At 44.7% G+C, this 25,641-nt stretch overlaps 1 long non-coding RNA gene across 1 annotated transcript in view; it reads left to right on the top strand.

Moving 5' to 3' along the window:
- LOC138515714 (uncharacterized) overlaps window positions 1-25,641 on the top strand; it is a 173,507-nt gene that overhangs the window by 44,889 nt on the left and 102,977 nt on the right. The gene's annotated exons all lie outside the window — the stretch shown is intronic.

Raw genomic sequence — 25,641 nt, 5'->3', positions numbered from 1 at the left:
CGTAGAATGGAGCGCTAGTATCGGAAGAAGTAAACTCAGGGATAGAACGAGGAATGAAAACAAACCGTAAAGGTGGAGGAGAGAAAGAGAATGAAAGGGGGAGCAGGGCAGAGGTCATAGAAAGTAAGGCTTGAAAAGAATGAATGGGAATTTGAATCGAGCAAGAGCTGAACTAATGAAATGCAAATTAGTAGCGGGAAACAAGGATACTGAGCAAGGAAGTAGAATTTGAAGCAGCCAAGCAAAGGCGAATTCAAAAAGGGCGAAGTAGCGACGCATCTTCCTCTACAGTGACCTTTAATGAGAACAGTCACAGCTGACCGGCCGCCATCTTGAAAAAGACTAGACCTGTAACTTGTTCTTTTAGTTATGAATCAAGGAGGCGCCATCTTGGTTTCCATTTTAGATACTGGGAATGGTACTTTCTCCAGTTCATCCATAAGGATTGATAGGTTTTCCTAAAACAAGCATGCATTGAGTGTCTAAAAAGAAAAAGGGTGATTACAGGAATTCCAATTTATAAAAGATTTAAAATGCAAACCAAACTAATTGCACAAATCTATGATTTTTTTTTTAATTATGTGCTTCACTTCCCCTCAAAAAGGAAACCCCTTTACCATTCAGTGTGGTGGTGAAAATTGGAAGGAGCCGACAGTAGCTGGACTTGAGGAAAGGGAGGGCAGACCAACCTACTCCCAGGCTTCTGGGCACAGGCATCTAAGCCCACTTAAAGTGGCAGGTCACCTACTCCAGAACTAATCAAAGAGAGGAAGTTATCTTGCATTTGTATAGCACCTACTCTCATAGTTCATGGCATTCAAGCGCTTGTCGCTATCAGAGAGGCAAAGGAGGAGTATGACAGACCATTCAGTAGGGGTAGGGAGGAGCAAAGTTGGTTAGATGGTTAAGATGATGGGGATTATAAGGTGCTCAGGAAGGCATGAGAAGGAAAAGGTGGAAGAGCTATGTTTACAATTGGAACACATTTATCGTGGGACTCAACTGTATTCTATGGATCACAGCACCAAAAGGAGAGACAGCTGGAGAAGAGGTGTTTGCTGTGCCAGGAGGTATGTCTGGAATCTACTCACTGCATAGTGAGCTGGGGCATGTTGAAGCCATGCCCAAGAAAACACAGGTGGCATTACTTCCCTGGGCCCACTTTGGCAGGGGTTGCATGACAGAAATCTGGTTGACCAATTTTTGCAACAGCTCCCTGAAAAGCAAAACAAACTTCAAATGTTTTGGTTTCCTTATTTATTCATGTCATGGTTACTACAACCCAAGCTTGTGCACAACATGCTTAAGACCAGCAAGCCTGTCTGTGGCTTAGCCGTGGTGAAGCTTCTGAGCGTTCCTCACTGTAATGGTGAGCCAAGGCATGTAGAAACCATGCACAAGAAAACACAGTGGGCAAAGTCCCTCTATTAACTCCCCCAAGCCCCAAGCATCCAGGTTCTATAGATGGGAAAGCTGGAAGGAAGTATGGGCACATTTAGTTGAGGGTGGGATTTCAACCGTGGCTTCCTTGGGAGCAGAGACCCCAGTCTGGCCTTCCTGGAGGTTCTAGAGTCCTGCTAGGACCTTTAAAGTAATATTGATTTGGGAGGCAGGAATTGTGAAGGCATCATGAAGTAAGATACAGACAACAGACTTAAAGTTCAATCAAAAGATATTTATTAACTTAAATGTCAGGATGGAAGAAGGCCAAACTTGCCCTGTGCTAAGGTGGGATTTCCCTACCTGAACAAAACTAAGGAAAGTCTGAGTCGAAGAGTTCAACTTAAAAATCTGTCTGTGTCCAAAACCTATACTTGCCCTCACAACCAAAGCTAAACAATGTGTAGGGATGTCAATAAGAAAAGAAATAGTGTTTAAATCAAAGTTCTGAGTTTCTTCAAGCTCTCAGTTTATTCTTCAGCTCCTCTTCCCCAATTTCAAGAAAATTCCTGAAAAAGTCTTAGGATTTACCCTGTTCAAGTTCAAACATTTCCACAAACTCCCCAGGGCTCGCTTCTCCCAAGTTCAAAGTAACGCAGTTCAAACAAAAGGGGTCTTGGGGCCCTGTCCTCAAGACAGTAGTTGTAGTTCATCAAATCTCAGGGTCCCATTGCCCAAGATTTCAACATAGTGATTCAGTCTTTCAAAGTTCAACTTAACTCCGGGTCAACCTGACCCTCTTTCTAGTTTGGTGACCATTTCACTTGCAGTGATCCTTCTTGGTTGCCTTGTGCTAAGGTGGGATTTCCCTACCTGAACAAAACTAAGGAAAGTCTGAGTCGAAGAGTTCAACTTAAAAATCTGTCTGTGTCCAAAACCTATACTTGCCCTCACAACTAAAGCTAAACAAGCTTCGTCCAGCTCCCAGCTTATTCTCCAGCTCCCCTTCACCAAGTTTAAGAAAGATCCACAAAAAGTCTTAGGATTTACCTTGTTCAAGTTTAAACAGTTCCACAAACTCCTCAGGGCTTCCTTCCGCAAGTTCAAAGTAACACAGTTCAAACAAAAGGGGTCTTGAGGCCTGGTCCTCAAGACGGTAGTTGTAGTTCCTAAAGTCTCAGGGTTCCCATCCACAAGACTTCAACGTAGCAACCAATGAGTGATTCAGTCTTTTAAAGATCAACTTAACGTTTGGTCAACCTGACCATCTTTCTGGTTTGCATCACCAGTTCACTTTAAGTGCTCCTTCTTGCTTGGTTTCATGTGTCTTTATCTTTTACAATGTTGGGCTCACTGGTCTAGGCGCAGTTGTTAGACCACACAGTCCACTCACAGGTGCGCAACCAGGGCCCCCTGGCTCTTCAGCCCACACAGATTACACTGCATTTGCCCTTGCGTACAAAATCACGTTTCCTTAATTTCTCCTTGTTGGTCTCTTGATTTTCTGTGCAGTATTTACACTCCTCTGGCTTCTCCTGATGAGCCTCTTGGCTCAGCTATAACGTGTCACACAGCTCTTGCCAGTCTTTGGCCTTGACACACTGCATTTACTTACAAAGTTCACTTGGTGGTGGTCCTGTTCATGTCCCACCTTTGGTTTCACTCTTTCCCACTTGTATCTTTCCCCATAGGTTGCTTTCATATTGGCATTTTCCTTTTCCGCCTTTATTAGCTCTTTGCTTTGCTTGTAAAGTTTATATTTCAACTCAATATTCAATATGGTTTAAAATGTTAGGTTTCCAGTCAGTTCGGTATTCAATCTGCGTGGTTTATCACTGTTTAAAACTTTCATTCAGTTCGGTATTCAAAAAGTAACTTCTCTTCAAAATCAATACTGCTAAATCCGAGATCTTTCCGCTGACACGAGCCACCACTTGCCCCACAAACACTCATGGTCTGACATGGGCTCCCAACCACATCCGATACTTGGGAATCCTGGTCTCTCACGACAAGAATTCCCTTTATATAGACAACTATGAATCCACGCTACAAACCATACATCCTAAACTTCAAATTTGGCCCAAACTTCCCATATCTCTGGCCGGCCGGATAGCAGTCCTAAAGATGACAGTACTCCCTAAGCTCCTATACATCTTCTGTAATGTACCTATATGGTCGGGCAAGCCCTTCTTCGACAATCTTCGTTCCATGGACACCACCTTCGTGTGGAACGGTGGCGCGAACAGAATGAAATGGGACAAGTTGGTCGAACCATATGTGATGGGAGGCTTCGCTGCCCCCGATTTTGTATTGTATTATTATGTGGCACAGGCACACTACGCGAAGTACTGGCAGGACCCCTCGGATAGCACACCACATATACCCATCGAGCGACATTCGGTCCGCCCAACCGACTTGCGATCCATCCTATTTACAAAGTCACACAAAGACGATTGCAAGTTCGACCCCGCCTCCTGCACGGTCGCGGCATGGGCAGCAATAAGCAAGCGTCTCCACATGGACTCCCCTTATGATTCCCAAGCCCCGCTCTGGAACTTCCCAGGCATTAAGCCGACATACGACACTGCCATCCAGAAAAACTGGCTACCTGAATACAACCTCACAATGAAAACTATGTTCCCCAATGGTAAATTTGTAACGCCTGAAGATTTTGCAGACTCAGTTGGTAGAAACCAATTAGTCACACTACAATTCCACCGTATGAAAGCTGCGTTCAAAGAAAGGTGGCCAACGTTCCCAGATGAACCCCCCGAACACGCATGTTACCAGTCACTGTAATCTCAGACGGGCACTGGGGTGTCCAAATTATACAATATTGTTCAGGCTCATACGAAATCATCAAAACCATCAAGGCATCATGGGAAAAAGACATGGGCATCACAATCGAGACAGGGAAATGGTCTAGATACTGTCTCCTATCTAAGAAGACTTCACTTAATGCAGGCCTAAGACTAATACAATTCAAGATCCTGAACAAACTACATTTTACCCCTGCCAAAATGGCAAAGTTCTACAAGACCATCTCCGACAGTTGCCCAAAATGCCATGCCCCTGGTGCAGACTCGTTCCATATGTATTGGGCTTGCCCCCAGATAGCGGGATTCTGGCAAGCGGTGGCCAACATCCTCGAGGAAATAACACAAATCCTTGCACACCTGAACCCTCCTAAATACCTGTTTGGCGACATTGGTAAGGTCCCGTAAAAAACTAGGAGACTGTTTAACGTCTCTTGCACAGTAGCAAAGAAATGCATCCTCCAGAAATGGAAGAGCAGTCAGTCCCCAACAGCAGAACAGTTCCTTGCAACTCTTACTTACGTAAATGAATGTGAAGAAAACTATGTGGGCATGATGCCTGTTCCATGTAAACCAAAAGACATTTGGGCCCCGCTCAGGGCATACTTAGCTGAATCCTCAACAGACATTGAAAACTCTGATAGTGAAAGCAGAGATGATGCAACATGCTAAACTGTTGGCTAAATGTAATTTCACATTGTATGTATATACGAAGATGTACACCTGATTTAAAAGATTGAAATGGGAGTTGGGATATCAATCTGTAATGTAAACTTGTACTTTGTAGATGTGAGGCACGGCGAGTGCACTGTGACATGCAACCCAAAAATAAAGTTCTTAAAAAAAAAATAAAGTAACTTCTCTTGCTTTGAAGCTTTCATTCGTACAGCGCTTCATTAGTTGTATGCAGCCTGCTCGCAGCGCCCCGACTACAAAGTGTCTTTCCTCCCCCAACACTCACCGGTCTGCAGCGTCTTGCACCGGCAGCTCTTGCTGCTCCTTTGGGCTTCCCAGGCTGGCGCTCCGACCTGTGCGAGCCCATCTGACATGCCGGGTTGACTTCTGCATGCACCGGCAACTTTGTTGCTTCTGGGTGGACGCAGACTGCATCCTCTCTCTATCTCGTTTGTTCGCAGCTCCCAGCTGCTCAAACTCTGCCAAAGATGCTCCCACACCTCAGGGACGTCGGCCGGCATCCTGGTCACACTTCAGGTCCCACCACAGATGCCCCCTCACAGAAAGAGTCCCCTGGTCTCTCCTACACAGGCCTCCCTGTTGCTCCCTTTCTCTCTTCACTGGTCTCCCTTCATACACCTGCAGCCGCCTGACAGGCTGCAGGTGTGGATGTCTAATTAGACTTTCCTGACCTCGATTAAGGGGACATGCCTGACTCCCTGAATACTTTGCAGGCATATTCCTCGACCTAGTTTTAAAGTGGTCAAATGGTGTAGTGCTTGTTACTCTTAGTCGCCACTTCCTCGACCCAGTACTGTTAAGTGTCACATGTGGGGAAATGAGGGGAACAGCTTTATAGTAACCCATAAATGTCGGGGAGGGTTAGGTCGGTCCTCAATAGGAAAAGGGGGATAGTATATCTCTCCTGTGGGCACCCCACTCCCAATCTCCAAGGACCCTCCAGCCAGGTGATCCTCCCTCGCTTCTCCACTGCCAGGGTCAGGATACATGAGCAATGGCCTTTCCCTGGCCACCTGAGAAGAAGATCCAGGGGTTTTAGGAGTGAGAATACCCACTGGTTTCTCACAGAATCCTCTTAGGCTGAGGGTGGGTGCTTATGGGAGTTAATTTACATCTTTCTGCCTTTGACTAGCCTGCTCACCCTGGGCTGCAGTTACTGTGTCCCATTAATAGAGGGCATCATGCGAAGGTTAGGTCAAAACAGGGCTGTATGACCTAACTAACAGATTAGATTTCCTAGTCTACCCTTCTGGTTTTTCTTTGTTTGTTTTGCGTATTTAGGGGGTTGCTACCAGCTTGCTGTTTTATGACAGATTCAAATGCGCTTGAAAATTAAGAGATTGAAAGCAAAACATTATAATGAAACAAAGGAGTGAATGAGTACATGCAGTAGCACTCAGGTGCATTCTAGTTAATGAGCAATTAACCTTTGGGAAAAGAACACATTGACCCCAGACATTACACAGCATGTTTCTACAGCTTCAAACATGACATGACATAGCATAACATAACAGTATAGCATACCACATCTGGGTGTAGCACTTCAAAACCAGGCATAGCATAGATAATGTAAGGAGTGCAGGGATATTGCAAAACATGCCATTGCTACGCATCTAAGATGTCCTGTAAGTATAGCGAAAGGGGTGTGAGTGTAACTACTGCTCCTGACCAATAAACATACTAAACGTTTCCCTACTTTTTTTGCCACTGGGAAAAATATATAAATGTTTGGCGAGGCAAGTTAAATCAACTAAAGTAACTAAAGCAAACATAAAAAGTTAATATTGTGGAGAGTAATTGCCACCCTTATGCTAGTATAATGGGTCTGAATGACTGCCAACTACCAACAGCACCACACTTTATATTATACCTACCCAACTCCTCCACTTTATCCGTTATCTGGAGCAACCAGCAATGTGAATGAATGCAAACTTTTGAACAAGCTAGTATTGTCAGTTAAATTGGCTGGTGAAGCCCCTAGCCAATCGGAATAGGTGCATCACAACCAGAAATCGTCACAAAACCAAACATAGCTCTTGGTATAGTTTTCATCTGTAGACTCCTGGAGGATAATTCACCACCAATGTAATGGTGAAAGGCTCCAGCACCCAGTGGAACATTTTGTCCATCTCTTCTGCCTGTACTGTTGTGTGGCCAATGAGGCACTGATAAAGAAAGTCAAGTGGAAACCATATGTAACAACAGTGACAAGAGACAGCAACTTTTTATTAAGTCTCCTGACAGCAAAATTAAACTCCATTTCAGTTATAAGGACATTTGCAATTACCTCAAAGGGAGATGCACATTGAAAAGAACAGTTTTTTAGGATAACAACCAATATGATGTGAATATGGTCACCACTAAAAAAGAAACACGATTGTGGCAAAATTCTGCATACATCTTCACACACCCTAAAGATAAAGAAACACCTATGTACCCTGAAAGGCTGGATTATACTAAGGCTGTTGCATTACTCCAGCTGTGAGTCAGATTAGCATTGGCGTAGCTCTACATTATAAAGGAATTTAATCATCTTGACCATACTTCATTAATAATATGTAAGGATCTACCATCACACATAGTGATCACCTTTTCACAATGCACCGCATTGTGACTTTTCAATGATAATGAAAACAGGGCAATGGCAGAAACTATTTGTCATTACTACCTTGTGGATCTTCCTACCTACAGTCCTTTGATGGAGTCATGTCCCTTTAACAACCAACCAGGCAAGCATATTACATTTAACAGACCTTTTGTAGCCCCTAACCCTGGCCTGGATATAAAATACAGGACTAGTCACCCTTAAATCAATGTGCCTGTTTCAACTGATTCACTAGCAAAAAGTACCCGTACTTCGCACAGGTTCTGTAGACATACATGATAAGACTCATCAATTGTTGACAATCAATGATCCTGTATGTCGCTGTTCTGAGTCGCTTATCTTTTGATTTGCTTTGCACTCTGCACTGAGAATGGGCATGTGTGGCTGGCTTATATACCCCACAGCAGACATGGTGGGGAGGTGAGAGTTGGCGTGCTTCAGCATAATGGGACCTTCTGTGCGCTCTCACCTGTCACCTCACCTTGGCGCGGTGCAGTGCGTTGCAGTGCAGATATCTCGGAAACGGTGCATCCGAGGGCCTTGAAACATGGTTTTGGAGTTTTTGTTCCTGGCGTTGTGACACTTAAAATGAGCTTTGACCGGTACTTCTACGACAACATTGATGTTTCATGCGTTCAAGTGCAGATATCTTGGAAATGGCGCGTCCGAGGGCCTTGAAATGTGTTTTTGAAGCCTTGGAGTTTTGTTCCTGATGTCCAGACGCTTGGAATTAGCTCTGTCCGGTCCTTCTATGACCACTTTGATGTTTCGCCACTTCCAGGCAACAGTTTCATGTGTGCAGGGCCTGATATCCCGGGAAATGGGTGGGTGGGGTGTCCACATGTAATGTAGCTAGTGACGTCCGCCGGATCCTAACAGTAACTGTAGAAAATAAGGTGAAGTGTGGGATTGTATGATGAACAAACATTTTCTGTTCCATATATATATATATATATATATATATATATATATATATATATATATATATATATATATATATATAAAAACAACTGATATGCCAAAATAGTGCTCAGACTACATGTAGCTGGTGCTAGGGAAAGAAATCTTGGCCGGATTTCTATATATAAAAAATATACATGTGTTAAGGAAGGTTGTAACACTTCAAAAAAAAAAACCAGCAACAACATGTCACACAATAATCCCTGCACATACGACCAAGCCGCTTTCTCAAAAAAGTATTTTATTTAATTACAAAAAAATCTTGTGCAACCAACACTGCCTAATGGCTTAAAAAGGGTAGGCATCTTAACCACACCTCCCTTGCTGACATACAGGTTGTAAAAGCACTCACCCCACCAGGGTGGAAACAGCCATGCGTTCCGCTTGAAATTCAAGCTTCCTCAGGCTTTTTTCTTTCCATGTACGTGAAAACACCTTCGTTTTAAAAAGCAGGAAGTGGACCGGCATTGGTGGTAGGCTCCTCCCATTCGCTCTCGTATAGCCGATCATGTGATCGCAAGCAGCTGTTGTAGCTAGTGCGCGAAGCCGCGGCCATCTATCAATTAGTTCAAGGTTCCATAGATTAGAGTTAATACTGTCCCCTTTGAAGATCAATTCTGTATTGGATAATTACAGAGACGCGAGGGAGAAGCTGCCTACCACATGCCAGGACCCACCAATGCCACCATGTTAAAAAATACTAATAATGTGTTTATGTGCGCAAAATTTCATTAAAAGGTTCAGTTTCATCCTACATGATGAAAACAGTCGACCATTACACCCCATGGCTCGGAGTGCTATTAACAGAAGCCATAGTTGAATGCAGCACATCTCCCTGTTTAAAAGTATCGTCACATGACCTTCCTATGTATATGATGTGCCTTAAAGGGGCCTCGTCCAATTTTCTAAGTGAAAAGGCAGATCTCATTGATTTACCTATATCTCAACATATCTTTGATATCCAATAAAGTGCAAGATAAGTGACTAGCAAAAACGTGCATAATGCACAAATAGCAGCATTGCCTCCAAAATTAGAGCATGGACATTCTAATACAGTGCAAGTGCATCATCATAAAATCTGACATATCCCATATAAGTATAAGGTTAAACCACTAAAGTTAATGAACGTACGAATACACATCACAGTGTCCAAGATATCCTTTCATGAATTCATTGGAAGAACACAAACATTTCTGGGTCAATATCCAATCCCAGGGGTCTTAAAGTATCAAATTTGCATATTAATGTTGCTTCTAACTGACGCAATTTGAGTTCCCGATTGCCCAGTCTCTTATGTAGTGGAATGTGGGCAAGCCCCAAAAATGACATAGCTTTTACATCACCATTGTGTCTTTCAATAAAATGTCCCGTCAGGGGATTGGTAAGGTCCCTGTTTTTGATCGCTCTATAGTGTTGTAGTATGCGCAATTTAAGGGCTCCTGTGGTTGATCCAATATAGTGCAACCCACATGCACATGTAATTGCATATACTACAAACTTGGTGGTACACGTAATTTTATGTTCGTGTCTCATTTTATGCCATTGCAACTGATAAAAGGCTTTTTAGAAACAAAATTGCACATTTTACAGTTCGCACATTTCCGAAACCCCACAATTTCTTGTTTCATAAAGTGACTCTCAAATGTAATATTCTCTGTGATCACCATACTGGGGGACAGAATAGTTTTCAAGGTAGGAGCTTTGCGATAGGTAACACTTGGGGCAGTTCTCAATACTTTCATAAGATCTGGGTCTCTCAAAAGCACATTCCAATGTTTACTCATTATATTCTTGATGTTTCTAGCCTGATAATTAAAGTTGGTAATAAATCTAATATCATCATTCTTAGCAACTTTATGTGCTTTAAACGATTCCGCTCTTTTTATGTCTTTGGCTTTGTCAAAACAGTCGGCTACAACCTTCCTTTTGTAACCACGATTGACAAACCTCTAGCCTACATATTGGGCTTCCTCGTGATAGTTCTGTTCAGTGCTACAGGCTCTCTTCACTCTCAAGAACTCTCCATATGGGATTGAGTTCTTGAGCACTGTTGGGTGGTGACTCAAAGCGTGTAGCGTAGAATTAGAGCTTGTTTCTTTTCGAAAAAGTTTAGTGGTCAATATGTTGTCAACAACAATGAACTTCACATCCAGAAAGACCAGTTCCTTTCTGTTCTGAACAGATGTGAGTTCAAGATTCAGGTCATTGTCATTCAGAATATTCACATAGGTATGTAGTAGTTCTTCTGACCCATCCCATATTAGAAATAGATCGTCTATGAAGCGATAGCATACCACTATATGTTTTATAAATCTTTCTTTTTCTTCAGCCCACGCTATTTGTGAGTCCCACCATACCATGTATAAATTGCCATAGGTTGGGGCCATACATGACCCCATAGCCGTGCCTTGGGTTTGTTTGTATATCGAAGCCTCATGCAGAAAGTAATTATGTTCCAAACAAAACTGCAACATTTCCAACAGCATATCATTATGTTGTCTGTGACTAATGGATCTAGTCTCTAGATAATGTTTGCATGCCTTGATACCAGCTCTATGTTTAATCAATGTATACAATGAGACTACATCTAGGGATACCAGCAAGTGTTGGTAGACAACCAAGTATTAACGGAAACAAACACTTTGTATTTTTCTATGCTGCGCAAATGGTGTGATATGATATGATATGGCATTTGTAACGCGCCTATACACAAGTGTTTCAATGTGTTGGATCATGAATTAATTAGTGATGAAGAGTACTGGTTTTTGAAAAACCCTTTTCCAGTTACCCCCCTCATCTATTTTAACCCTAAAATTCATAAGAGTCTTGTAGACCCTCTGGGTCGTCCCATAGTATCTACTATGGGCAGTCTTCTAGAAAACACCTCGAAATTTTTAGATAATTTCTTACAGCTATTTGTGACTAGCCTTAGCTCTTATATACGAGACACCTCTGATCTACTCATGAAATTACATGATATCGATTGGGAACCAGGATACTTGCTAGTATCCCTGGATGTAGTCTCATTGTATACATCGATTAAACATAGAGCTGGTATCAAGGCATGCAAGCATTATCTAGAGACTAGATCCATTAGTCACAGACAACATAATGATATGCTGTTGGAAATGTTGCAGTTTTTTTTGGAACATAATTACTTTCTGCATGAGGCTTCGATATACAAACAAACCCAAGGCACGGCTATGGGGTCATGTATGGCCCCAACCTATGCCAATTTATACATGGGATGGTGGGAGTCACAAATAATGTGGGCTGAAGAAAAAGAAAGATTTACAAAACATATAGTGGTATGCTGTCGCTTCATAGACGATCTATTTCTAATATGGGTTGGGTCAGAAGAACTACTACATACCTATGTGAATATTCTGAATGATAATGACCTGAATCTTGAACTCACATCTGTTCAGAACAGAAAGGAACTGGTCTTTCTGGATGTGAAGTTCATTGTTGTTGACAACATATGGACCACTAAACTTTTTCGAAAAGAAACGAGCTCTAATTCTACGCTACACGCTTTGAGTCACCACCCAACAGTGCTCAAGAACTCAATCCCATATGGAGAGTTCTTGAGAGCAAAGGGAGCCTGTAGCACTGAACAGAACTATTAAGAGGAAGCCCAATATATAGGTCAGAGGTTTGTCAATCGTGGTTACAAAAGGAAGGTTGTAGCCGACTGTTTTGACAAAGCCAAAGACATAAAAAGAGCGGAATTGTTTAAAGCACATAAAGTTGCTAAGAATGATGATATTAGATTTATTACCAACTTTAATTATCAGGCTAGAAACATCAAGAATATAATGAGTAAACATTGGAATGTGCTTTTGAGAGATCCAGATCTTATGAAAGTATTGGGAACTGCCCCAAGTGTTACCTATCGCAAAGCTCCTACCTTGAAAACTATTCTGTCCCCCAGTATGGTGATCACAGAGAAGATTACATTTGAGAGTCACTTTATGAAACAAGAAATTGTGGGGTTTCGGAAACGTGCGAACTGTAAAATGTGCAATTTTGTTTCTAAAAAGCCTTTTATCAGTTGCAATGTCATAAAATGGAGACACAAACATAAAATTACGTATACCACCAAGTTTGTAGTATATGCAATTACATGTGCATGTGGGTTGGACTATATTGGATCAACCATAGGAACCCTCAAATTGCGCATACTACAACACTATAGAGCGATCAAAAACGGGGACCTTACCAATCCCCTGACGGGACATTTTATTGAAAGACACAATGGTGATGTAAAAGCGATGTCATTTTTGGGGCTTGCCCACATTCCACTACATAAGAGACTGGGCAATCGGGAACTCAAATTGTGTCAGTTAGAAGCAACATTAATATGCACATTTTATACTTTAAGACCCCTGGGATTGAATATTGACCCGGAAATGTTTGTGTTCTTACAATGAATTCATGAAAGGATATCTTGGACACTGTGATGATGTATTTGCACGTTGATTAACTTTAGTGGTTTAACCATATACTTCTATGGGATATGTCAGATTTTATGATGATGCACTTGCACTGTATTAGAATGTCCATGCTCTAATTTTTGAGGTAATGCTGCTATTTGTGCATTATGCACGTTTTTTGCTAGTCACGTATCTTGCACTTTATTGGATATCAAAGATATGTTGAGATCTAGTTAGATCAATGAGCTCTGCCTTTTCACTTAGAAAATTGGACGAGGCCCCTTTAAGGCACATCATATACATAGGAAGGTCATGTGACGATACTTTTAAACAGGGAGATGTGCTGCGTTCAACTCTGGCTTCTGTTAATAGCACTCCGAGCCATGGGGTGTAATGGTCGACTGTTTTCATCATGTAGGATGAAACGGAACGATTTGATGAAATTTTGCGCACTTGCGCACATAAACACATTATTAGTATTTTTTAACATGGTGGCAGTTGGTGGGTCCTGGCATGTGGTAGGCAGCTTCTCCCTCGTGTCTCTGTAATTCTCCAATACAGAATTGATCTGCAAAGGGGACAGTATTAACTCTACTCTATGGAACCTTGAACTAATTCATAGATGGCCGCGGCTTCGCGCACTAGCTACAACAGCCGCTTACGATCACATGATCGGCCATACGAGAGTGAATGGGAGGAGCCTAACACCAACGCCGGTCCACTTCCTGCTTTTTAAAACAAAGGTCTTTTCACGTACATGGAAAGAAAAAAGCCTGAGGAAGCTTGAATTTCAAGCGGAACGCATGGCGGTTTCCACCCTGGTGGGGTGAGTTCTTTTACAACCTGTATGTCAGCAAGGGAGGTGTGGTTAAGATGCCTACCCTTTTTAAGCCATTAGGCAGTGTTGGTTGCACGAGATTTTTTTGTAATTAAATAAAATACTTTTTTGAGAAAGCGGCTGGGTCGTGTGTGCAGGGATTATTGTGTGACATATTGTTGCTGGGGGTTTTTGGAAGTGTTACAACTTTCCTTAACATGTATTTTTTTAAATATGTGTATGAGATATACAGTGTTTGAGACTGGATACTGCCCAGTAGCTAGCTAAATTGTTCCTCCCATTTTATTTTGGAAGCTTTGGCTGTGTGGTTGGAAACACTAACAGATGGGCATGTTCAATACCGCCATACCATTTTTAGTTTTGGGCAAATTTAGTTCTGCACAGACCCTTTGGGTCCTACTGGGAGCAGAGATATTCTTGTGCAGGATCACAATCCCTCCCAGGAAAAGGCAAGTAGCAATTCCTGCCATAGCAACTAAAATGTCCCAGACCGAATACATTGACTAAGTGGTTTGATTTCTCAGCATGCAGACATCGGGGTGTGCTAAACTGGTTTACGGGTGAATGTATGATGGGAACTTTTATGTTATATTCATTCTGAGAAGGTAGTACTGTTTTTGATAACTTTGATAAGTGCTCTATACCATTTCATGTGTTTAGGTGAACCACTGTCTCGGCTATTCCACTCAAGGATGTTGCCTAATGGTTTTTTTTCTGAATTTGTCCATTACCTTGCTTTTTTGAGGATGGCCTCTAACTTTACTCTGTACTGGTTTAGGTTACAGTAGCCACTGCAAGGTTCCTCTGAGGGTTAAGTAGTAAGGGAGAGATACAACAGTGACTTCATTAAAGAGTCCATATGTTGTCTATGAAATAACGGTGGCTTCTGATTGCGCTTACTTCCTCTGCAGCATTGGTTTCACAACTGCGCCTCTATGTTTGATGGATGAAGTGGTAATTAACAACATTTTTTGCCTCAATTTTCTTCTATTAAATAAAATGGGCTACTGCCAGAACACATTTGAGCTGCTATCAGGCATAATTCTGCTTGGCTAGGATAAGCCATTTGTTTACGTTCATTGTGGTGGTCCTGCTTTTCTGTGTTCTGCATAGTCCTTTATTTCTCCAGATTTCAGGGATATGTAAATTGTGTACTGCGGTTGCTTCACTGTAGCAAGTAGGTCTTCCTTTGTCCAAGATTTGTAATTTCCTTATGGTTAGAGTCATTATCGCTGCTGTTCATGTAAGGCAATTCCCTTTTTAGGAATTGATAAGGGTACAATGCCCACAGTCTCCAAAATTCAGGTCACCAACACATGGGAGCAGTCATTCACCCTCCTGCTGCGCTCCCGGCGACTGCAAGACTATTCTTCACTTATTTCCCAGACAGATCAACTGTTTTATAGAGTAATGTTTCAAAAATCTCACTTCTTAATTAGCTATAGACCAAGATTGTGCATCATGTAGCCAGTTTAGGCTATGGTAGTAACGTCATATCCCAGGACTTGAGGGCTCCATTGGTTGTTGGCCACGTTTTATCAATTTCAGGAAGTTGCAGTAATTCGGAGGAAGAAGCTAACAGATATCCCTGTGTAAAATACAGCAAGGGGTCATGAAGCCAGACACTGGTTCTATGTTACATCTGGTAGCCCGGAACCTGGAGGTTGTAGAGGTCATGATCAGACCAAACCACTTTGAATGACTGTCTGGATTCAAGGTTAAATCCATAAGTGGAGAGTATGCCAGGGAAGGAGTCCACATAGTCTGAATGTGACAGCCTCAACTGGGTGAATAAATGAAAGCCTTACCCTTTCCCCAATTCCCCATAAAAGTTAAAGTAACTCTCTAATTACTTGTATATTAAATGGGATCATAAAAAGGCACTAGTCCATAGACTGGATGTGATGAATCACTACTGGAAAATGCAAACTTACAAGACCCTCCTGATGGCGAATCACATTCGAAGACCTCAGAAACCTGTTGCCAAGCAATCAAGTTGAGACTAGGACAACTCACTGCCCTTATCTCAGCGGGACCTGTGCCCCGCAGGATGCCTTACTAGCCCTGGTCACTGTGCGGACTCAAACCTGAAAAGGTGAGATCACGAGCATCAAGATGAACCAACAGCCGACAGGCCATGAAGAGGAAGCACTGCAGTTGGCAAACTACCTTAAATGAACCACCCAAGGTGCCTGCATTCCTAGCAGTGCCCTCTTAACTGAGGTACAGTCACTGGAATCCACCTGCACACTTTCACCACTGGTGCTGAACCACTATTGGACCAGACTGGTCTGCTCAATACTTTAGTTTCCATACCTCTACATTCATGGACGCAGCTGCCTCCTCATCCCCAAGATCAACCTGCAGCTGCCCCCTTCGAGGTCACTGGAATATTAGGACACTCAGAACTGAGATGCAGCAGCACCAGACACCAATCAGTCTGACTGCTCTGCTAAGAGACACCTGGAGAATCCCAATCCCAAAATACTGTCTCACAGTTTAAGGAACCCAATGAGGTCTTTACCACAGAGGATCAAAATGGGTGACAGTTATTTTGAGAGGGGCTGGGTAGTTCTAACAGTAATGACCCATTCCGTGTATAATAAACATGCAGCATCAGAACCATCCTCTGCTGATCAATTACAATATTGCTTAGCTCTCCCGTTGTTTTCCAGGTGAACTCTATACCACATTTAAGTAGAATGGTCAAGCATAACAACCGGAACGACATCACCAAACATTAAATGTGCTTAACCCTAGTGAGAACATTACTGACTCTTAGCCGAGACAGACCATTGGCCGAACGACTACGGGAAAAGCACTTTCACTCTAAAACGTGACACTATATTTAATCCTAACTGTATATAAAGATGTTCCATTTAGCAGAGAAATGTATTTGAGATATACTTCTGTGTGGACACCCCCTTATTCATAGCACTAACCATGTTACTTTTGCAATTTCATCAATCTCAATCCCCTCCTGAGAGCATGGCTTGACTGCTTGGCCTCTGATACAAAGGGTAGATAAAGGAAATCTATGGAAGCCTAGAGAACCTGTCCTGTCTGAATGAGGCAAACTTTCTGACTATCACACAGAGGTTTCCCCCAGATCCTAGAACAGGTTTCAAGAAAAGTATTGCCAACATTCAGTCTGTGCCCAAGGTAGCAATTGTACACATGAGATGAAAGCTGTTCTCTATAGATTTCAGAACTTTGCCCTCTCAGCACGGTTCCTCCTCAGGATTTAGAATCCACGGCAAATATGGTAAGAGTCACTCCTATCTTGCTGACAAGGTCTTTTGAGTAGGAAGTACATGTAATAATGATTTAACATACATGTTCATGTTACCGGTCATATTCCTTCTTTTTTGTTTCAGAAAATGGTACTATTGCTGAACAGATCTCCAGTGCAATTGGTGCATTTAGAGGCAGCCAGCTCCCCTGGTGATAGGTTTAATCAATGGTGGTCTGCCCTTGCATGGGGTACTGTACTCCTCTTACAGTTGGGACCCACATTCTAAATGCTTGGAAATGTTTTTGTTCCTTTTTGGGCTATTTTTTTTTTAATAACACATTTTATTGTTTGTTTTTAATCACATTTTACAACAACAAACATTACAATGGGGTCAACGGACCCTTAACAACTAATCGTTCACACCTTTGAATTGGGTCTCGGGAGCAACACCATCGTTCATATAGGGATCTTCCAGGTCATATCCCACATCGTTTAAATCAAGTTATGTACATGCGGTCACCTGATTCACTACATATCTTCCCATTTCTGCCATATCTTTTCCACCTTATTTGTGCAGCCTCTGGCTGCATATACTCTGCGTTCCATCATCACGCACATGTCCACATCCGCAACCCATTGTTCGTATTGCGGGGGTGATGCTGAACCCCACAGTCTCGCAATGTTCCTTTTGATTAGTGCCGTGGCTGTGGACAGAAACAGTTTTTCGTATCTGGACAGGTCTTCTTCACCCTCCATCCCGAGTAGCAGTACTTTCGGATATTTGTGAATCTCTTTCCCCATTACTCGTGTGAGTTCATCGCAGCACTGTTGCCAGTATTGTTGGATCCGATCACATCCCCATAATATCTGGAAGAAGGTGCCCTCCTCTTTTTGATATCGTAGGCAGAGCGGGTCGGTAGCCCTTTCCCATCTATGGAGTGCAACCCTAGGATAATATACTCTATGCAGGATTTTGAATTGTATGAGTGGGAGTCTGGCGGAAATCGCTACCTCGCGTGGGTACATTAGGCTAATCATCCAGTCCTCTGGTTGGATGGCACCAACATCCCGTTCCCACTTTGTTTTAAGACTCAACAATTCAGTGGTGGCAAAGGATGTTATAACAGCGTACATAGTGGATGTTATTTTGGTGTCGATTCTTGCTCGGACTATGTTTCTTTCAAGGGGAGTGCTTTCGGGCATGTCTGCAAGGCCTACGAGGTGGGGTCTTAGTGCGTGTCGCATTTGTGTGTAGTGATATTGTTCTGTGTGTGCAAGGTGGAAGCGAGTAATTAGGTGCTCGAAGGGTGCCAGCCCGCCGTCAACAATTACATCACCAACCGTGGTGATTCCCTGGTTCATCCACTGGTGCCATCTCGGGAGTTTGTTCAGTTCAGAAAGGTTCTCATTTCCCCATAATGGTTGTAAGGGGGAGATTTTCGCATCCCAACCTATGTATTTGTGTGTCTCCTCCCAGATTCGTGTGATGTGGGAGCGCATGGTTTGGGGATTCCTGGGGTTCGTTGCCCGGTAGAGACATTCGAGGTGGGCACTGCCTGGGTCCCCAGCACTCGCCACCCTGTTGTGAGGCAGCGATGTATCGCCGTGTAACATATCATTGACTACGGCCATTTTACTGGCCCAGTAGTAAGATTGTAGGCGCGGGAGGCCAATCCCCCCTTCCCACACCGAGCACTGGAGGATGCTCAGTGCAATGCGAGGGTCTCCTTTGCACCATAGCAGTTTCCTCAACACGCGGTCGATTCTCTGGAACTCTCCCTTCGGAATGTATAATGGGGAGTTCTGTAGTATATACAGGTAACGGGGAAGTGCCATCATTTTAAACAATGCGGCCCTGCCTAGTAGGGTTAGTGGGCGGGAGACCCAATGGCAGACATCTTCTGTAAATCTTATCGTTATTGGATGGAGGTTCTTAGTTACATATTCTTTTAAGTCGTTGGTGACCTGCACTCCCAGATACCGAAACTGATCCATCACAATTTTGTATGGGCAATCTGGTGGGGCTCTAAAATTGTGTTTAGCAATTGGAAATAGTGTCGATTTGGACCAGTTTACTCGTAGCCCGCTAAATGACCCATATCTGTCAAGTAATTCCGTTATTACGGGGCATGCGGTGTGTGGGTCTTTTACGTAGAGAAGTAGGTCATCTGCATATAGGGAAACTGTCTTCCCAGTCGCTTTCCCATTGAAAACCTGTCCAAGACGTGGATGTACGCAACAATATCGCCAGGGGTTCAATGGCCAGCGTGAAGATCATTGCAGACATAGGGCACCCTTGTCTAGTCCTCTTTCCCAGCGCGAAGGGATTCGAGGGCCACCCATTGGCTCGCATTTCCGCCTCCAGGGACTCATATAATAGCTGAACCCAACTTATGAATTGGGGCCTGAACCCCATCTGGTGCATCACCACCCATATAGCATCCCAGTACACAGAATCAAAGGCGTTTTCAAAATCTATTGTGAGCAATGCTAAGGGGCCTTGGAGAGCAGGAGCTCTCTCAAGTACTGAGTGTAGCCTGTGTATGTTCACACGGGTGGATCTTTGCGGCATAAATCTGCATTGATCGGGGTGTATCAGTAATGTTATTACCTGCTGCAGCCTGTTGGCGAATACCTTTGCGAGAATTCTGGTCTCAGTATTAATAAGGGAGATGGGCCTGTATGAACCACAGCGGTCTGGTGGTTTGTCCGCTTTCGGAATCACCACTATCGTGGCTCGCCGGAGGTCTGGGGGGAGAGCACCTCGGGATTTGGCGTGTTGGAACATTCGCAACAGGTGCGGGGCTATTACATTCGTCCCCACTTTTCGCCATGCTTTTATCGGGAAGCCGCTCGGGCCTGGCGTTTTCCCAGTTTGAAGCTGGGACATTGCTGTCACCAGCTCCTCTTCTGTGATATCCTTCTCTAACAGGGTTTGTTGTGTTTGGGTGAGGGTGGGAAGGGTGATTTCATTCAATATGTCAGTGTTCGCAGGTGTTTCGGGAGATCTGTATAATTCAGCATAGTAGGAGGCAAAGCTTTCGGCTATGTCTTTATCATTCACTAATTCTTTGGAGTTTTCTGTTACGATCGCTCTAATTTGGCGATGGCCCTCGTCTCTTTTTTCCAGCCATGCCAGTATTTTGCCTGCTTTATCTACTGTTTCGTATATCCTAGATCGCATTGTTCGATGAGCTTGCTTGGCACAATTTAGGGCCACGTTCTGGAAGCGTTTATGGGCTAGGGTTAACTGGCGGTGGGTGTTGGGCTGGTCGAGAGCTAGGTGGTCTGCCTCGGTTGCGTGACTAATTGCTCGGCCTCGAGGAGTTCCTTTTGGTGTTCCTTCCTATGTGCAGCGGTCCAGGAGAGGACCTTGCCGCGCAGCACTGGTTTAAGGGCCTCCCATATTACGGTTGGATCGTCAACGGAACCAACATTCGTTTCAAAATACGTTGTGGTAGCCGTTTGCATCTGTTCTAGGAGTTCTGGGAAACCCAGGTAGTAATTATTCAAACGCCATGTGGGGGGAATCGTGGTCTGGCTGTGTGCAGTTCAATGAGCAGGGGGGAGTGATCTGATATGCCTCGGGGTAGTAATGTTGCGTTTATGACCCTATGCATGTTTGGTGCAGGAAGAAAGAAGTAATCCAAGCGGGATAGTGAGGCGTGTGCCCCAGAGTGGAATGAGTATTCCCTTGTGTCAGGATGAAGGGCCCTCCACACGTCACTTAGGCCTAATGCCGCGGCGAAGGTGGCGAGTCTGGTGCGGTTGGCCGGGTTCCTCCCTCTCAAGTGTGTGCGGTCCATTTCTATATCCATGACTTCATTGAAGTCCCCGCCAGTGACCAGCAGGTCAGATTCATCATCCGTGATTATAGACGTGATGTCAGCTATGAGTGCTGGTAGTAGCGCCGGTGGCGCGTAAACCGCCAGCATTGCTATGGTCCGATTCCACAGCTCTCCTGTAATATATACATACCTCCCATTAGGGTCCTGTCTGACTTTAAGGGTAAAGGGTAACTTTTTGTGTACCAGTATGAGGACGCCGCGGGAGCCCATGGTAAAGCCTGTGTGTACTGCCAGTCTGTAGTTAGTGCGTTTGAAAAGGTTACATGTGGTGCCTGCAAGGTGTGTTTCTGTTAAAAAGGCTATGTCTGGCTTGTGTCGGTTTAGGAACTGCATGACCAGTCGTCTCTTGATTCCTCCACCCAAGCCATTAACATTCCAAGTCAGGAACTTGAGGGTTCTGACTTTATTGCTGTTAGGAGACATTGGTCTGTGTATTCAGGGCCCTAGGTGCGCTGTCACACATTGCGCGTGGATGTAGTGGTGTTCGTTTTGTGGTGTGTGGGACCTTCTCATGGTGTGTAGGTGTACTCTCCAGGACCCTTGTGGTGGTGAACATAATAACAATAAACTGTCCCATCCCCCTCCCCATACTCCTCCCAACAAGAAGTACCTGTCGCCTAAACTTCACACAACAACCAAGGCTGGTCCTAGTGGCCAGCGATCAAACAATTAGCTATCTATGGGGTGGCCCACCTTTGCTGCGGCCGTCCTATTGCTCCAATCTTGACATGGGTATGCTGTCGCACTGTCATTGTTCGGTAGATGCTATCCATGGTCACCCCATTCCCTCAGCATGGGGGTCTTCGGGTGGTTGTTGTGGTGGCTGTGGGTTCCGGTCCCGGCGGACCCGGGAGTTCCTCCGCCTATTGTTGCTCGGGGTGTTCCAGTCCCCTTCAATGTGTTGCTCTGCCCAATTCCGGGCCTGTTTCGGATCGTCAAAGTGAACTGTCGTCCCTTTGTAATATATTTTGAGCTGTGCTGGGAACAAGAGGCTGTATTTGACGTTCAGGGTTTGTAGTTTCTTTAACTGATCAAAGGATTGTCTGGCCTTTTGGACTTCCCTTGTGTAGTCTGGAAAGAAAGCTATTTTTGCGCCGTTGTATGTCAGTGTGCCCTTGACTCTTGCTCTCCGGAGTAACGCGTCACGATCTCTGTAATTGAGAAACTTGGCAATTACGGTGCGGGCAGGTGCACCCGGAATTGGTTTCCCGGAGGGGATGCAGTGTGCCCTTTCAATCGAGAAGAATTTAGAGAAGGCGTCGACATCAAACATGTCTGTGAACCACTGTTCAATGAAGGTTTCCATGTTTGCCCCTTCTGTGTTTTCGGGCAGGCCAAGAATCCTGATGTTGTTACGCCTTGATCTGCCCTCACTATCGTCCACTCGGTTGGTCCGTGTTTTAAGCTCCGTTCTGACGCTGGCCAGTTGGTGTTGTAGGGTGCGCATTTCATCTTCGGTGTTGGAGATGCGTTGTTCCGCTTCCCCTGTACGAGATGTCACGATTTACAAAAGCTGACACGTCCATGCTTATACCGTCTATTTTTTGCTCCATAGAGGCACGTGAGTCGGCTATCGCCGCCATGACATTTTACAGCGATATTGCGGCTTCTGGGTTGGGGGCATCTGTGGTCGGTTCAGGCTCCTCTTGGTTTTGTGTGGTTGGCGTGGTATATTGATCCATTTTGTGTTGTACGGCAAGTTTTTTGGGTTTATCTTTGCCCATGATGGTCGCTGGTTCTGCCAGTTTCGGGGGTAAGCAATTTTCCGTCGTGGGTCTCAGTTGTTTTTTTGGATGGGTTGATGGCACTGGGTGGTGGTGGGGGAAGCGTTTCCCCTGGGTCAGGCTGCCAGGTGCTAGGAGCGGGTATCTCAACAGTTCCTGTAACAACGTTAGGGCTTTCTGACTTTTGTTGAGGCTTTTAGGGCTCTTTCCCGGGTCGCGGTATCCCGAGCGTGCGGGCCGTCGTCCAGGGAGATTCACAGTGGGTGTTCCAGGGTGTGATGCCTTCCTAGGGTCATGAATTTCTTGGCGAGGGGGCCGTCAGCTCCTTCTTTCCACATGTTTTCTACAGTTGCAGTCAGTTTATAAGCTCGTCTCGGGCCTCTCCTTGTCCGCCCGGGGTGGGATTTAACATCGATCCAGTGTGCAGCTTCTCGTGGGGTTCTGAGAGTTCCCTTCAGTAGTGTCGTGTTCTGCGGGCCAATGGAGCGGTGCACTGTCAGGCATTCCACAGTACGATTGTTGGGATCAGGGGGGGCAAGCGCTCACCCGTTCAGGGGGGCGTCTGCTCATCGAGGCACCAGTGGGCCAGAGAGTGGTTCCGGCTGGCTCGGCTGTTGGCACTATGATGTGCGCGCTGTATTGTGGGATCTGTATCCGCGGTGGACCTCCTCGTCCCTCCGGTGGGACCCTCCCCCGGAGGCGAGGCCGCGTCCGAGGATCGCCAAACCGCACTTCTTCTCCTGTATGACAGCCCCAAAGCGCCCCGATGCGCTACAGCTCCGAGGCACGTAATCCGCCCAGTAAGGGGGCGAGGGCAATGATGTCTGGCCTGCGACAGCGTGATATCGCCTCCAGTGCAGAGCCGGGATGGGACGAGAGTGGGTTGCACAATTTTGGCGGCAGCGTGTTACCGTGTTTGCGTTCCTCCCCCGCCGGGGATCCCCACCGGACCACCAGGGCGCACCGCTCCGGCGACGCGGCCCAGGATGAGTTGTATGTTATCACCACCAGTCCCCCGGCACGGCCTCACCCAGGGCTGTCCGCTGCGTCGCCTCCTCTGTGTCAGGCGCGTCGGGGCAGGGCCCGGCGGGTGGCCATCTTGGTTTCACTACTTCGGGCTCCGCGACGATTTTCCGAAGGCCGTTTGTGCTGGATTGCGTCCAAGGTTCTGAACGATTTTTTCAGCTGCAACTGTGATCGGGCGTGCGATATCAGCAGTGATCTTTTGGTGCTGCAAAAACATCAGATTCAGGCTGATTGATCAGGATGTTCACGGACGGCCGCGGGAGCGATGGAGGCGCACGTCTACATTGCCTCGCCGCTGGCCACGCCCCCACTTTTTGGGCTATTTTTAATGTGCCACTTATTTGCCACAAAACACCAGCTTACTTGATGGCAGTTTTAATCAGCGGATTTTTGATGCAAAATTCTGATATTTCTATTCAACTGTTGAGGGATGGTTTACAAGGTGTCTGGCGCTGGCTGTCACGTGTAGGTTAATGAAGGATTAGTCACTTATTTAACTTTTATGTTTGATAAAAACGATTCCAGTCTCTTTGTTTTATGATCAACATGGATTCAGGAACATTGAGTAGTAGCTGCCATTCTAGATTACAGAATGGCAACAGTTCGTCAAATTACCAAATAACACGCTTTGAAGGGCAAACAGTGTGACACCTCACTCACATTCATGATACCTGCATCAGGTGTTCTACAAGTAGTCACTACTTGGTCCTTTCAGTGAACATTTTCTGCACATGTAACAAGTGCTTGCTCCTATGTTCCCAATATTATTTGCAGGTATTCAATATTCAAATTATGCTGCAAAAATAGAGGACTAGTCAGGATGAAAAAATGATTGAGAGCCCTGCATACAGGTAACAATCTCATTTGCACGTCTAATTTATTTATGGCTTAATGGGTACTTTCTTCCCCTCACTGCAGGATTGGTGAAGTATTGAATCCTGCAGGACCGCTATTTTGTGTGTCTGTCTAGGGGTGCTACTGTAGCAACATGTTTCCTGGCTTGTCTCAGTGTGTTAAATCACCCATAAATACTGTATTTCAAGTGGTCTCTGCCAATCTAGTTGTTCAATATTAAGTACTTCTGTTACCATCAACTGTGAAGGCATGTGTCCCTGTGTACATTCTTCCGGGCTCAGGTTTGTGGCATTTATCAACTGTACTGCTGTTTGTGCCTTGCATATTGGGCTTTTTTTGGGCTGTATGTCTCAAGTAGCTAGGAGATACCTGTAGTCGGATGCTGTTGTGCCTGGAGCTATATTTCCACTTTGCATTACATAGTAGGTTGTTTCTGCAACAGCCAGTTTCAGTGCATGTTCAGATGTTTTCTTTGACTCTGCTCAGTGTACTCTGGCCTATTGTGGGTTTGCCTGTGAGGTTTACAAATCTGTGACCAACACATTCTCCCCAGGTCTCTCCTTTACTGTGGTATATAATTATTTGTGCAATGTGTTTTCATATTCTGCTGCATTGATGTTTTGCAGTTTTCTATGGTATTATGTAGTAAACTCGACATTGTTCTAGGAGTTTTCATTTTCCTGGAGCCATATGCGAGATGCTTAGCAGGAGCCTGGGTCCATGTCATTATTAGTGTAGGACTTTCCACCTCCTCATAGTTTCAGTTGGATGCATCCTTGGTTAGGAGCACTCTTAACTGTTGCTTAAGCATAGTTTCAGGCTTTGTCTTTACAGTTATTGGTATTATTTCAGTGCTTAGCTTGACTTTATTGGCACTTGGTTTTGGGGCTCCACCTGGCAACACTGTTTCATTCCAGGTGGTGGTGTGGTGGATCCACCAGATGGGTGTTGTAGCATTTCTTTCATGATGGTTGATTGATGCTTGCTGCATTGGTCAGTTACATGTCTGGTTTGTGTATTGGAAGGAGTGTTTCTCAGTGGGCCATGGCTGTTGAGGAACTCGAGCTCGGATACTGATGAGTCTTAGTTGAAGGCTTAGCACCATATCTGTGCATCCACTTACTGTTAAGGTTCTGACAGAGAAGAACAACAACATGGCAATCTTTGGACTACTTCAAGTTAGTCTTCATTACACAGGTTTAGGGACTAAAGATTGTTGTTA

The sequence above is a fragment of the Ambystoma mexicanum genome, chromosome 6q (genome assembly GCF_040938575.1).
Source record: "Ambystoma mexicanum isolate Mex_15411 chromosome 6q, UKY_AmexF1_1, whole genome shotgun sequence".
NCBI classification, from domain to species: Eukaryota; Metazoa; Chordata; class Amphibia; order Caudata; family Ambystomatidae; genus Ambystoma; species Ambystoma mexicanum.
The sequence above is the reverse complement of the archived record's forward strand: the minus strand, read 5'-3'. Positions and strand labels throughout refer to the sequence as shown.